Raw genomic sequence first — 12,671 nt, forward strand, 5'->3', positions numbered from 1 at the left:
AAGACTTTTCTACAAACTTAGAAGTCTGTAAACAATGAATGCATGATGAGGATGTCACAGTGGTAGATAAAAGTCATAGTGAAGACATTAAAATAGCAGCTGTCAACTATTCTCTTTGGTGAGCCTTGCTCTTACAGTTTCTCAGTGTGAGGTAAGACCAGAATTTAACAGCACAGCCCAAAGCAGAATAAGCCCCTTGTTCTCAGATGAATCACCAACACAAACCAGGGTCAGCATCTGGACACAGCTCAGCCCCTGTGCCCCTCCTCAGGAATCAGCATTTAAACCCAGCACAGCCCATTCCCCTCCTCAGGAATCAGCATTTAAATCCAGCACAGCCTATTCCCCTGCTCAGGAATTAGCATTTAAACCCAGCTCAGCCCCTGTGCCCCTCCCCAGGGTGTTGCCCTGTAGTGAGTGTTGGCTGAGGTAAAATCCATTCTGTTCTGCAGTGCCCAGGTTTGGGGATTCCCACAGCACCTGCTTAGACAGAGCTGAAGTTTTACAAGTGCAGCTGAGCCATTAAACACAGTTGAACAGTTCTATTAGTACAGATTTTAGGCTGTTGCTGAATTTTAAATATGACTTTTCCTTGAAAAATGCGGAAAAGAAAAAAAGTGCTTTCCCTGGTATACAAGATTTGATGCATTTACTACATCTGCTTGTAATCCCACCTGGCTCATTCTGATGGAAAATCATTATGGTTTATGGTTTGGGGGTTTTTTTTTGGCATTTTTGTCCACACTTAGAAGTGGTGCAGTAGCATTTAATGAAAGACACTGAAATGGTGTGCCCCGGACAGACTCTGAAAGCATCAGTACTTCTTAAAAAATAAAATAAAATAAATAAATGTATTTGTAACATTAGAAACTATAAGGATGACTACTTTTAGTGTACATATTTGCACTAATTCCTATATCTGTACAATTCAAGATGTATTCACAGCTGTTCTATAGTCCTGAGCTCATGAAAAAAAATTCTCAGCTGATAAAAAGACTGATTGTTGTATTGATTCCCTAGAGCTGTGCTCATTGAAACCAGCCCAGGGATAGAGTTGCACAGATATCACTGTAAACTCATCTGCGTGGGCCTAAATGTGCAGCAGAGCAAAAATCACAGGTACCTATCCTCCTCTATCTCTACATATTTCCTCCTGCCTTAGAGAACTTTTAGAAATAGAAGCTGCAGTTTCACATGTCATATTTTGAAAGGGAACATCAGAGTGAGTCAAAAAAAGGATTTTTCTGATCCAGATCCTGACACTTCACCATTACAGAATGTGAAGATGTCCCAGTGTCACTGCAGAGCTGTCTGCACTCATCAGACACACTGGATTGACTTCTCCCCTCTGCAGATTCAGTTCACCAAGGAGATTCAAAATCAGGGTGAGAGAAAAGGAGAAAAGAGAGAGGAGGAACTGAAGCACCACTTCATAGCATCTCTGTCAGCAAAATAACCCAGTAACTCCAGTATTATTAACACATAAATTCAGAGAACCCAGCAATGATGTAGGGTCCAATTCCATCTGATCCAAGATCCAACAGTGCCCAACAGTCTATCCATGCAGCTCACACCCTGCACCACAGACTGAATGTCAGCTATGTTGCATTAACAAAGAAAAAAAATAATTGCTGCAAACTGCTAAAGAGATAACTTCCTATCTGCTTTCTTCAAGATTCACCCTTCCTCTGATCACTTTTCACAAACTCTTGTTAAAATTTTCCTTTGCTTTCGAGAAAGATGAATTGTATTTGAAACCACTGATAAATATACATATAAATTGTAGTACACAGTCAGAACAGACTACACCTTGACATGAATTTATTGGCAATACAGAACTCTCATCACACCACTTACAATTCCATTTTCACCTGCCTAAGGGGATATTGGAATTAATGTTACTTACTGCTTATAAGCACTCCCAGGCTGTAAGTAATCCTTAATATTTTCATTATTTCAACTCAGTATTCATTAGTTCAATCTAATCCTACTTCATATGAAGATTTGATGAAATCACATAGATTTGGATAGAAGCTGGGGATAGCTGAACTAGGACTATTTTATACCCATACTTTTTTTAACCCATAGTAATTTTTTTAAACCACAATGTATGCACTTGCTGGTATAGTTGACAAAACACTAGAAAATAAAATCTGGATATCCATGAACTCAAAAATGGCTGTATCTTCCTTTAAAAAAACCCAAAAACATACACAGCATTTTTCATCTGCATATTGTGAAGTCCTAATCTGCATATTGTGAGCCTAATCATCCAATTTTCACAACTGGGAGAAGCAGTGACAAAGATAGGTTCATTTGCTGTTCAGTACATAAAATAGTTGAGACTAAACACTTAGACTTGATTTTGTTCTGCAAGATCAGAACAACCTTCCCTGTTCTAGAAGTCCTCCACGTACTGTCTTTTGGCAGAAAAGATTTCAGATAAGACATCCTGCAGAAGCAGCAACCTTCTAGCTCCATTGAAATCTGTATTCTCTTCTTTTATCTCAGGTGCAACATCATTCAGCATCCATATATTCACTTCTCCTGTGTTTATTAATTGCTTGCCCTGGTTACACTTAAATCCTTATGACTCCCAGTCATGGAATTGTCTACTTACACCACAGTTTATTGGGTGCCACGTTACATATATAACCCAATTACCTCTGCCTTCGTTTCCACTGCAGTGAGATAATGAATTTCAACACCTGGAAAGCAATTTTCATTTAGAATAGAGCTCACTGCAGTTGATGATCCAGTTCAAAGCAGTGTTTGTTGGGGGGTGGGAGAGCCATAACAGAATGCATCATTATCTTATTAATGAGAAAGAAACTAAGAAGGTGGTAGGCCACTCACTGGCCTTAAAAAGGGATAAGTAATGAGTGGCCACCAGGTGTAAAACCCTCCCTCATGCACAGCACCAACTTCACCTATCCCAAAAGATGGAAAACAAACATGAGAAAGGTATCATTAGAAACCAGTATTTTAAAGTGGAATGATTGATAAGGATAGATGGATGAATATTGAAGCCTAATGCAACCTGCTTAGAAAGTGATACCTGATAATAGCTAAAGGATACCAATCATCTTGCACAGGTTTTTAAGTCCAGTTCTCAGTATTAAGTAACAGAAAAATACAGACATGTAATGGCTTCTCTAGCCTTTCTGAGAGCAGAAAAAAAATGTGAATCTTATGATATCACAAGTTCAGACACTGCTATCCTTGAAAAAGTCATTAAGGAACAGTTAAATGAAATAACCAGTTACAAAACACCTTCCTCTTAAACTTGATTTGCAAAAGACACAGCAGGTGACAAGGAGACTGCTAACAAGAGTCTCTCTTCATGTGTGCTTTGTATTTCAGTACAAAACAAAAGGGCAGAAAAGCCATGAAGCCTTAGTCACGACACATCTGTCCTGACAAGCCCCGCATGGCATCCCCATCCTGCCTGGCCAGTGCAGCCCTGCAGTGTCAGCCAGGCTTCACTGAGAAGCAGCCTTGTTAGTGAGGCAAGAGGCTGGCAGAGAACTCTTTGGGTTCCCTTCGTGGGCCAGGGATCAGGGGCTGAGCATGTTCCTTATTTTTTAAAGAGACTGTGAATTCCACCAAGATAATTACATGCATTTCTTCTTTACCCTGTCAGGTCACCTCTTCTCTTGATTGTAGAAAAGATAATCCAGTCTGCTGCATTTCAATAAGAACACAGGTTTACTTATTTTCCCTGCCACACTATAAGAGACAGACAAGGTCCCTCATGCAGCATTTCTTCAAATGACACTTCATCATATGCCCTATGAGCACCTCACATGGAGTACTTTCATTTGCCTCCCCACTCCATTTCTAGATGTGGCTGTTAGAATTTACATCTGGAAATAATGAGTGTACACAGCACTTGTGTGTGTGAGCAACAGCCCAAGGTAAGCACAGTGACTTTTCTGGAGTAAGGCAAGGCCATGGGGAGGATGTTGGGTCTGCACTGAAGGGATGCTCATGGATACTATCAGGGAGGAGGATTTTCCTTTACTGCACAAAAAATGCAGGAATTTTTTATTACATGGGGCTTCACCTGTCAATCTGTGTGCCAAATAAAAGTTCAAGTTTAATTTTAAAGGGTAAGAAAAGACACAAATCCTTCCTAAAGTTCATAAGACATTATGGCAATTTGTATGCAGAGTGTCTTTGCCTCAGTGCATTTTTAGAGAGTTGGAGCCCTCAGTTTCCATCTGTCAGGAGTGAGGTGTGTGGATAGGTGCTAGTTTCAGGGGAATTCAGGATTCCGAAGAATTCGTCTTAAGAACAGGTGGCATTGTTAGGCTGTGGAGATGTTGGCTAATTTAAGAGACCCATAACCTACTTAGAACTCATCAGATTCCAGCAGCGATGAACAGGGTCCTCTGGGCTCATATTTGGGCTTAACCTTCCAAACAGAATAAAGCAAAAAAAAAACTAGGCTCAGAGCTTGCACTGAAGCTACAGTCACCTAATACCATCAGCAGTATTATAAGGAAAGGGGAGCAACAGGGTTAATGTGCAGTCATAAACATGATTTCAGTTTGAATGTTTGCCATGTTTCAGTGAAATATTCACTCTGGCTTCAGCACGCAAAATACAATTTATTTTTTGTGATGAAACTAACAATATTGCTCCAAGTAAAAGAGATTTAACAAAAAGGATTAGTAAATAGTTTCTGTTCCCAATTTTCCTCCCTGTATTTAGCAAAATATGTGCACAGCACCAAAAATGTTGTTTGCCTGTTGTCAATAAAACACAATAACAAGGTAAACATTAAAAAGGATTAATGATCCAAAAGCATCACAGTTTCACAAGCTAATCATTTGTGACAAGTGTAATGTATTGACCAGTAAAATGCCCCAAGGTTTCATATTCAATCTGAAGTTTAATATATTTATTAATGGCAGTGCAGCAGTATTTGCAGACAACAAATTAAATTCAGGGAAAGCTGCAAAGAAATCTGGGGGAATTTTGCCATACTGGGTGAATAGGCAACAGGTAGAAGCGCAAGGGGAAGGAAAGAATTTAAACTACTTGCACTCCTGGTAGGTTTGGACGTGGCTGCTGTAGCACAGGAGGCTCAGTGAGAGCCCAACTCGGACTGATATTGCATTAAGATGTGCTAGGTATGAGGGGAAGATGATGTGCAATCCATTCTAATTCAGCCTCCTCTGGAATGCTACAGGCTGCTCTGAAGGAGGACAATAAAAGCAATACAAGCATAGAGAAACTGTCACAGAGAGAGAGACTGCGAGATTCAAACAGTTTGTCTTGGAAAAGAGACAAATAACAAAGGACACAAAAAGGGCATATTCCAAACTAAAATGACAGGGAAGATAGATCTGAAATTACCATTCCACACACATCATAAAGCAAGAGTAAAAGGAAAGCTGATGAAAGATGGTGGAATTGAAAACACTGAATAAATGCCTTCACTGTACAATTACACTGAAACTCCCTGCCACCAGGTACTGCAGGTGTGCATACAGGAGTCTATCCTATGGCATTTGGGATTGGACAATTATACATGTATAGGAAAGATGTACTGAACTACAATCATAGGAAAGAACACTAAAAAGAAAATTCTATCTCATCCTCTAAGTTGATATCTAAGTAAAGTAGTTTAAAATCTGACCTCAGGAAGAATAAGAGTATGAAAACTTTATTTTACATGTATCTACTTTGCAGCTCCCCAAAGTCTGCCATAAGCTACTATCAGACGTAAATTTCTGAGTAAGATGGACCATATTTAGTACAGCAATTCATGTCATGATTAGCTTTCTCAAATTATAATTTTATACATTTTTAAACAGCATATTGTTCAGTCACTGCTCCAGCATACACTTTCTGTATCAGAAATTACTCCAGAGAGGAGCCAGAATGTCTGACTTCTCACACACATGGACCTGCCAGACTCAGAAAGCAAAACAGGGAGGCTTCACTGCTTATGGTTTTGCAAATCTGTTTAGGCCAGCACAGCTATGTTTATCCTGGTGTCTATCTGGGCTGTCTAGAAACTGTCTTAACATATACTCTGATCCTTCTGCAAATAGGTACATAGTATAGCATGCACAGGCAGAGGTCTGTAACTAGAAAACTGAAAGATGCCATACTGCGAAGAGTTGCACTATAATTGTAAATTACACATGCCAAAACCCACATCAGGTATATCAAGCAAGCTTAAAGTTGCTCATTAAAGCAAACAAAAGAACATGTTCTGATTGTTTCCCTTGGCTAACAAATTTAAATCAATAAGACTGAAGGGAGTTTGCTGTTGCTGTTTTGATCCATTACAAAAATAATACAGAAATCCCCATTCCCCTTAAGCAATCTCAAAAACAAGAAGACACATATTTCCTGTATCTTTTATATTTCCACAGTTCACTTGCTATGATGCAAGACCACTTTCTTTTTTTTTTTTTAATACTGTAGTATAATACAAAGGAAAATGTGACTGCAGAAAAACAGTAAGTCTAATAACCCCACTGCTTGGTGTCTGAAATTACTTTCCAAGAGAAAAAGCTTTCACTGGAAACACATAATTTCAAACTCCTTCTTCTTCAATGACTTTGAGAACACCTCTTTCTCAAAGGGACTGTGGCCAAGATGTACACAACAATAATGTGATCATCATTACCTCCATACACATGCTGGATATTCTTGTGTTAACAACATTCCATTTCAGCAAAAGGCAACAGAGTAAGGAAAAAGAAAGAAAAAACCAATCCCAATACCCCCAAACCCCCTCAATCTTCTTTGCCAGGTTGAGAGATGACCAGTCTGACACTGATTCCTATAATGCTGTTAAGGGATCAGTGAGATTAGGATCTTCCCTTTCATAGATGCCACAAACCTATCAAAAATAGGTATTGCCACCTTTTCCATTTGCACACAGACCAGCACAATTTCCTGCACTTTCAGGGAATAACTAAGCACAACCTGTTACTTCTAAGGAACTGTGAATCTGCCTACCCAAATTAAATAAACCTTCTTGCTTTCCTGGTACACTATGATTTAGCGCTTACCTGGCCATTGCAAGAGGGTTTCATCAGGAGAAAAAACAGCTCTCCAAGAAAACCAATATTTTTGAAGTGGTCCCCAAATCCATGCTGAACTAGGGTTTTTATGTTGGGAAAACTGAATTAATAATTTTCAATCAATTTCACTTTCATGAAAATTAAGGTGACTACAGAGGTGAATTATCACACAGCACAATCCAAACTGAGCTTGGCACCTTGGTGAATACAGCTTAGGTTTATTAGTGCAGCAACTAAACTTTAAACAGCAGCACATTTGGGATGGATAGTCATCATTATCTATTCAACTGGACACAAAATAATTTGTTACAGCCACTTGGTTTTATCATTACTTGATATTGAAAACTGACAAGCATCATAATTCACTGGCATTTTGAAATCTCTTAATACTTTGATCCTTCAGAAGATTTGTTTTCAGTAAGTAATCTAGGTCTGGCCTGCTAGGCTTATAGTAATTAGTTTTCTAAGTGTATATACTATCTCAATGTGTCTTATGGCAGGAATGAAAATGATGAAAAGGCCTGTCATGGTTCAAACTAATAGTTTCTCCAACCTCTTTGTGAATTCCCCAAGCATATCCTCCTCAGCTGCTACACTTCAAGGCTTTTATCTCAGGTAAATCACATGAAGCTTTCAGACCAGAAAATGTCCTCCTGATTAACCGTTCTTATCATGAGGGCAGCTCTCTAACCTTATTTATTTTTTTCTACCATCTACTGCCTCCTCTGCATGCCATATTTCTCTCTCCTTTACTGGTGCAGGGCCCCTCAGACAGGCAGCCCCTGATTCCCTGTGTCCCTGAGCTCTCTGCTGCCAAAATCCTCTGTTCCCCAGGCTCTCCCTGCCCTTCCCAGCCACCCACTCCTGCCTCCTCTTCCTCCGCTGTCCTGGGGTCTGGCTCCATCCAGATTCAATTTCTTCAGTGCACCTGCACCCCTCACTGCTCATCCTGCCCTGGTGCTGCCTCTCTTTCTCTGCTGGCACAACTCTCCTGTGGGACCAAGAAGGGACTAAACATTGTAACTGTTCCAGAAAAAAACCTGGAAACTCCTTTACAACCTGGATCAGTTTTTTGATGCAACACACCAGCTAATGAACATGAAAACTGAGAATAGAAGTTGGTGCTGCTTCAGGTGGTTAAATTGCTCTTGCCAAATGAGATACCACAGCCCTGCTGCTTTTCATCTCAGTATTTAAAACAAGGGAGCCCTGAAGACACCTGACAAACATGCCTTGGTCCCAATTACTAGAGGACCTAATTTTTAAACAAAGTCCTTTTTCCACTGTGTCCACTTAATTGGGCTTTCAAATTACCAAACTTACATGTAGAACCACAGAAGAGAAAGAGATGTATTTTACGAGTGCTGATATAGCCACCTTCCTCCCTTCCCCTTCTAGCATTGCTAGAATTGTTCTAGAGTTTCCCAACATTCCATAAACACCTTCTGACCATTCAGAGAAATGAATAATTATTCATAATTTCACTTAAAATTCATCGCATACAGATTAAAATCTAAAGAAATCATAGACTATCTTATCACATCAGAACTTACACTTTTCTTCCATTTTGAACTCAAGCAGCTGTGACAATGCAAAGTTCACTTACCAGAGAGATCCCCAAAATTTTGTGATATGTTCTGTATTGGATGCTACTTCCCTCTAGTGTGCAGCCCTTGTGAAGCCCCAGTGATACCAAACTTCATAATCTGTCACAGCACATGTTGCAGTTGAGATGTCCACGATACACAGACTATCACCATACAATTTCAGAAGGCTGCAAGCATCTGCTCTTCTTACTCCTGAGCCCAGGCTTTTACACTCCTCATGTTCCTGCCCTGCTCCTCTGTGCCCTCTGCTCCCTTTGGAGGTTGGTCAGTGCCCCATGGCTCGTTGCTGTCAGTGCTGCTCACCTGCTGCTCACAGCTGTGCCGCTGGGGATGGGGCTGGACCAGCCCATCCCAATCACCACAAACTGTGTGCCTTAATCCTTTAAGTTTACTCCAAAACACTATCAGCTGCAAAGCTGTTGAGTTAAAGAGCACCACCTTGCAACATCAACTCTTTTCTTTGCAGTCTGCAATCAGAATGCAGCCTAGAATCCTTTCCATCTTCCAAGTCCAGTCAGAATTCCTAAATATGATAGGGCAGATGTGAAGCTCAGGCAGAAACTTAAAAGTACAAGTTACCTTTATGACACTGCAGAAAAACCTGACTAATGTATCAGCTAGTATTTGTATGAGGAGGTGGTCAATAATAAGTAACTGATTATTCCTTGGATTCACTCATCAGACATTTGTAATAAAGTACTTTGTCAAAGGAAATTTTAAAAAACCTGTCAGAATTTGTTACAGTCTCGATCAAAAGAGGTGATTGTTTTGAGTGAATTTGCCACCAGCTCATAGTTAATGCAAAAGTCTGTAGTAAACTAACAAAACCATTTTGAGCATTATTTGAATCAATCTAACACATTCATCATGCTGACAATTTGACTTTTGCGTAAATTGTAGATAACTGACAATAAGTATTAGAGGAAAGATCTATTCCTGTCATTTCAAAGCACAATTGGTTTTCTGCCCTTCCTGTGACTGTTATTACAGGGTATGCTTTCAGAAACAGTTACTTAAACTGAGCATTTGAATCCCCCATTCACATGCAGAAAATGAACATTAAACTTTCCTTTTAGACAACCTCTAAAAATTGCCTTTGAATTTCTTTTTCCTCTCATTTCAAAATCAACCATTAATGCACTCTGTGAACCTTCCACTGACCATAACAGAGTGGAGAGACAGGGAATGTGCAGCCAAAACAAATAGTCTCTGCTTTTCTCCAACTTCAAGCGCTTCCCTAAGCAAAGGTGACACTGTCTTTGGGAATGTTATCAGCTGCCCATACTAGATGGCTGTCAAGTACCTAAACAGATACAGATTAATTTCTTCCTTTTCTCAGTCTGCTTTCATTGGCAACTCACACATTCCCTGAAGAGAAGTCCCATGACTTCTCTTTAGCTCCTCTTCCAATAACTTGTCAATCAACCAGCTGCATCTGCCACAGCAGGTCTTGAGCAGGAGAGGAGCTGTGCAGCTGTACAGTTCTGTAGCCTGGAGAGAAGCAAACAATTTTAAGTAAACAAGTTTGATAACAACAGTCGACATTGAACTAGCTATACAGACACTAAATTGTTAATAGCAAGTAGATAGAAATTAACTGTACACGGATACACATAGATTATTTTACTATTGATGCACAACTTGAGTTTCCAGGGTCCCTGAGAAATCTGGGAAACCCAAAGTATGAGAGTATCCATTAACAAGAATATGCTTAGGCAAGCTGGAATCATTCAGAGAGAACAATAGTGAGATTCTGTGTTCTAAATAAATGTAAATCTGTCTCTGAAGAAAAATATACCCTGATGGTATTTCTGAAAACTGTTGATTCACAAGATGAACAGGTTATCTAAGCAATAATACATTGATAGATAGGCTGCCTTCATTGAGAAAACCACTTTAACTCTTACAAGAATCATTTAATTTAGTTATGTGGGGAACTATTAATGATCAAAACTAATGGCATGAGCAGCATCATCTCTGTGCTGACTCTAAGAAGACATCAAACTCCAATGAGCTGCACAGGCACTTTTTTTCTGAAGAGTATTCACAACTGTGCTTCTGGAAACCACAACTGTATTTTTTTCTGTGCTGCTACTTGTAAGCCTTGCTCAGTTATTATCACCATCCAGGCTGGAATTCAGATGCACAAACAGCATTGGCAGAGTATGAGCACCCTCACACCTCCCAGTGCAGGCTCATAGTGCATGGCCTCTGGGAGATTTTGTGTTTGAGCACTCTTCTAATTAACTCAGTGTCCTCTTCCACTTGTTGCAGAACAAGCTGGCTTGTACTGGGCAATTAATTCTGCTCTAAATAAGAAACCCAGCTCACTTCCACAAACACACCCCTGGCTGAGCAAGGACAGGATGGATTTGAATACAGACAGGGACTCCACCCAGTTCTGTTCCATCTGAGCTGCATCTCACTGGCCTGGGAGCTGGGCAGTGTTAAAGCCAGGCCAATGAGCTGTTTAGAGATGGGAGTTCTGAATTCCCTATACAAGAAGGCTCTGAAGAGCAAACCACACTGCTGTCACAGGCAGCTCTGAGGTGTGTGTGGTCCCTCTCTCCGACCAGCCACTCCAGAAACTCGTGGTTCCCCACGTGATACTCACTCAAATCACTTTTTCTGTTCTCTCAGCCACGGGACTGGGAGCAGAAGCAACTATAATGGAGTACCTTTCATGTAATGTAGGACACACCCCTCAAAATCAAGTAAAAATTCCTCATAGCTTATCAAAATATTCATAAGCTGGCGGAGCACAAAGGCTGTTCTCACCACACTTTCTAGTTCTCTGTCTCCACTAGTATTGTACGTGGGAATGAACAACTCTATTTCTAGATTCATCACTAGTGCAAGCTTCAGTACAACAGGGGCAGGTATAATCACTTGGTCTTTTCAAACCACTCTTCCCTACTCACATTTTGGGTGTAGCTAAGCCAGCTCTCCTACCTCATCACATAAAGTCAGCTCCCACTCCTTTCCATTTTGGCCATTTACCCTCACTTCTGAACTCAGGCTCACTGCCACCTATCTTTAGTGAAGTGGTCCAAGCTAAAAATAAACCTTTAAAAGGAACAGCAAAAATTAAAAGAATAAAAGAGGTGGAATGCACAGTTACATGGCAAGTGTTCTGGGAAAAAGGTGAGAAATTTTTCAGGCCACAAGGCCTGGTTCTATAAGACAACCCCAGTCATCCATGGGATTCTTGGATATTATAATACAAATAATTGCAAACTAAAAGCAACTTCACTGTTTAAATCTTCAGGGCTTCTTTCCTGTTAGGTTCCTTTTTATTTCAGTTGTTTCACCTCCAAGAAACTTGGATTACTGAATCCCTAACTTAATTTTTAGCAGTGTAGCAGAAATATTTAATGCTTGTTGCCCATTAAATATTGAAATTACTTATTAATAGAACATAAAACATAATAGAATATAAGCCTTAACACAATAGACCTGTTTGAATGGGTGTATTAAATTCAGCCTCAATTTTGAAATTAAGAAAAATATCTTTTTTTCTTTTCTCATTAAAACCCCAAGGTCTTTTGGGGTTATTTCTGAAAGTGTGTAGTTAAAAAAAATAATAACTCTGTAATGAGACGAACTCTTCAAAAATCATTATACCTTACTTCACACTCCTATATTTAAAATCCATTATCACAATTGTATTCTCATGTATTTTTTTGCATCAGTTTCTAATAAAGAGCCATGCTCAGACTTGCAATGGTAATGAACTTACAGATGTCCATCTGTCTCCTTTTTTATCCATTCAAAGTGTTTCCAGCCTGTGGCTGTGCCTGAGGCAAAGTTATATCATTTTGACACAAAGAAATGCCAAGTCTTGCCTTGGAGATTCCCTTGCTTGAAAGCAGCAGTACTCTAAAAGCTCCATGGTGTTACAATTAAAAACATATCAATTAGTTATACAGTCAACTAAAAAAAAATAATTGTTCAGAATTATTTTCATCCATATAGCAAACCTTTCCTTGCTCTCTGCATTTGTACTTTTAAATTA

At 39.6% G+C, this 12,671-nt stretch overlaps 1 protein-coding gene and 1 long non-coding RNA gene across 4 annotated transcripts in view; one reads left to right on the forward strand and one right to left on the reverse strand.

Moving 5' to 3' along the window:
- Positions 1-12,671, reverse strand: part of TENM1 (teneurin transmembrane protein 1) — an 818,347-nt gene that overhangs the window by 572,111 nt on the left and 233,565 nt on the right. Inside the window, exon 1 of one of the 2 annotated variants that reach the window (XM_064426812.1) lies at positions 10,018-10,036. The exons of the other annotated variant lie outside the window; for it this stretch is intronic. The gene's annotated coding sequence lies outside the window, so the exon portion shown is untranslated. Of the gene's footprint in view, positions 1-10,017; positions 10,037-12,671 lie in introns of those variants that run through there. 2 annotated transcript variants of the gene reach the window in all.
- Positions 127-1,488, forward strand: LOC135304094 (uncharacterized). Of its 2 annotated transcripts, none has more exons than XR_010365534.1 (3): positions 127-151; positions 1,021-1,119; positions 1,212-1,488. It is a non-coding gene; the product is annotated as an uncharacterized LOC135304094 (long non-coding RNA). The 2 variants fall into 2 exon arrangements; XR_010365533.1 differs by having other exon boundaries at positions 1,254-1,488.

The sequence above is a fragment of the Passer domesticus genome, chromosome 7, assembly GCF_036417665.1.
Source record: "Passer domesticus isolate bPasDom1 chromosome 7, bPasDom1.hap1, whole genome shotgun sequence".
In the NCBI taxonomy this organism is placed as follows: Eukaryota; Metazoa; Chordata; class Aves; order Passeriformes; family Passeridae; genus Passer; species Passer domesticus.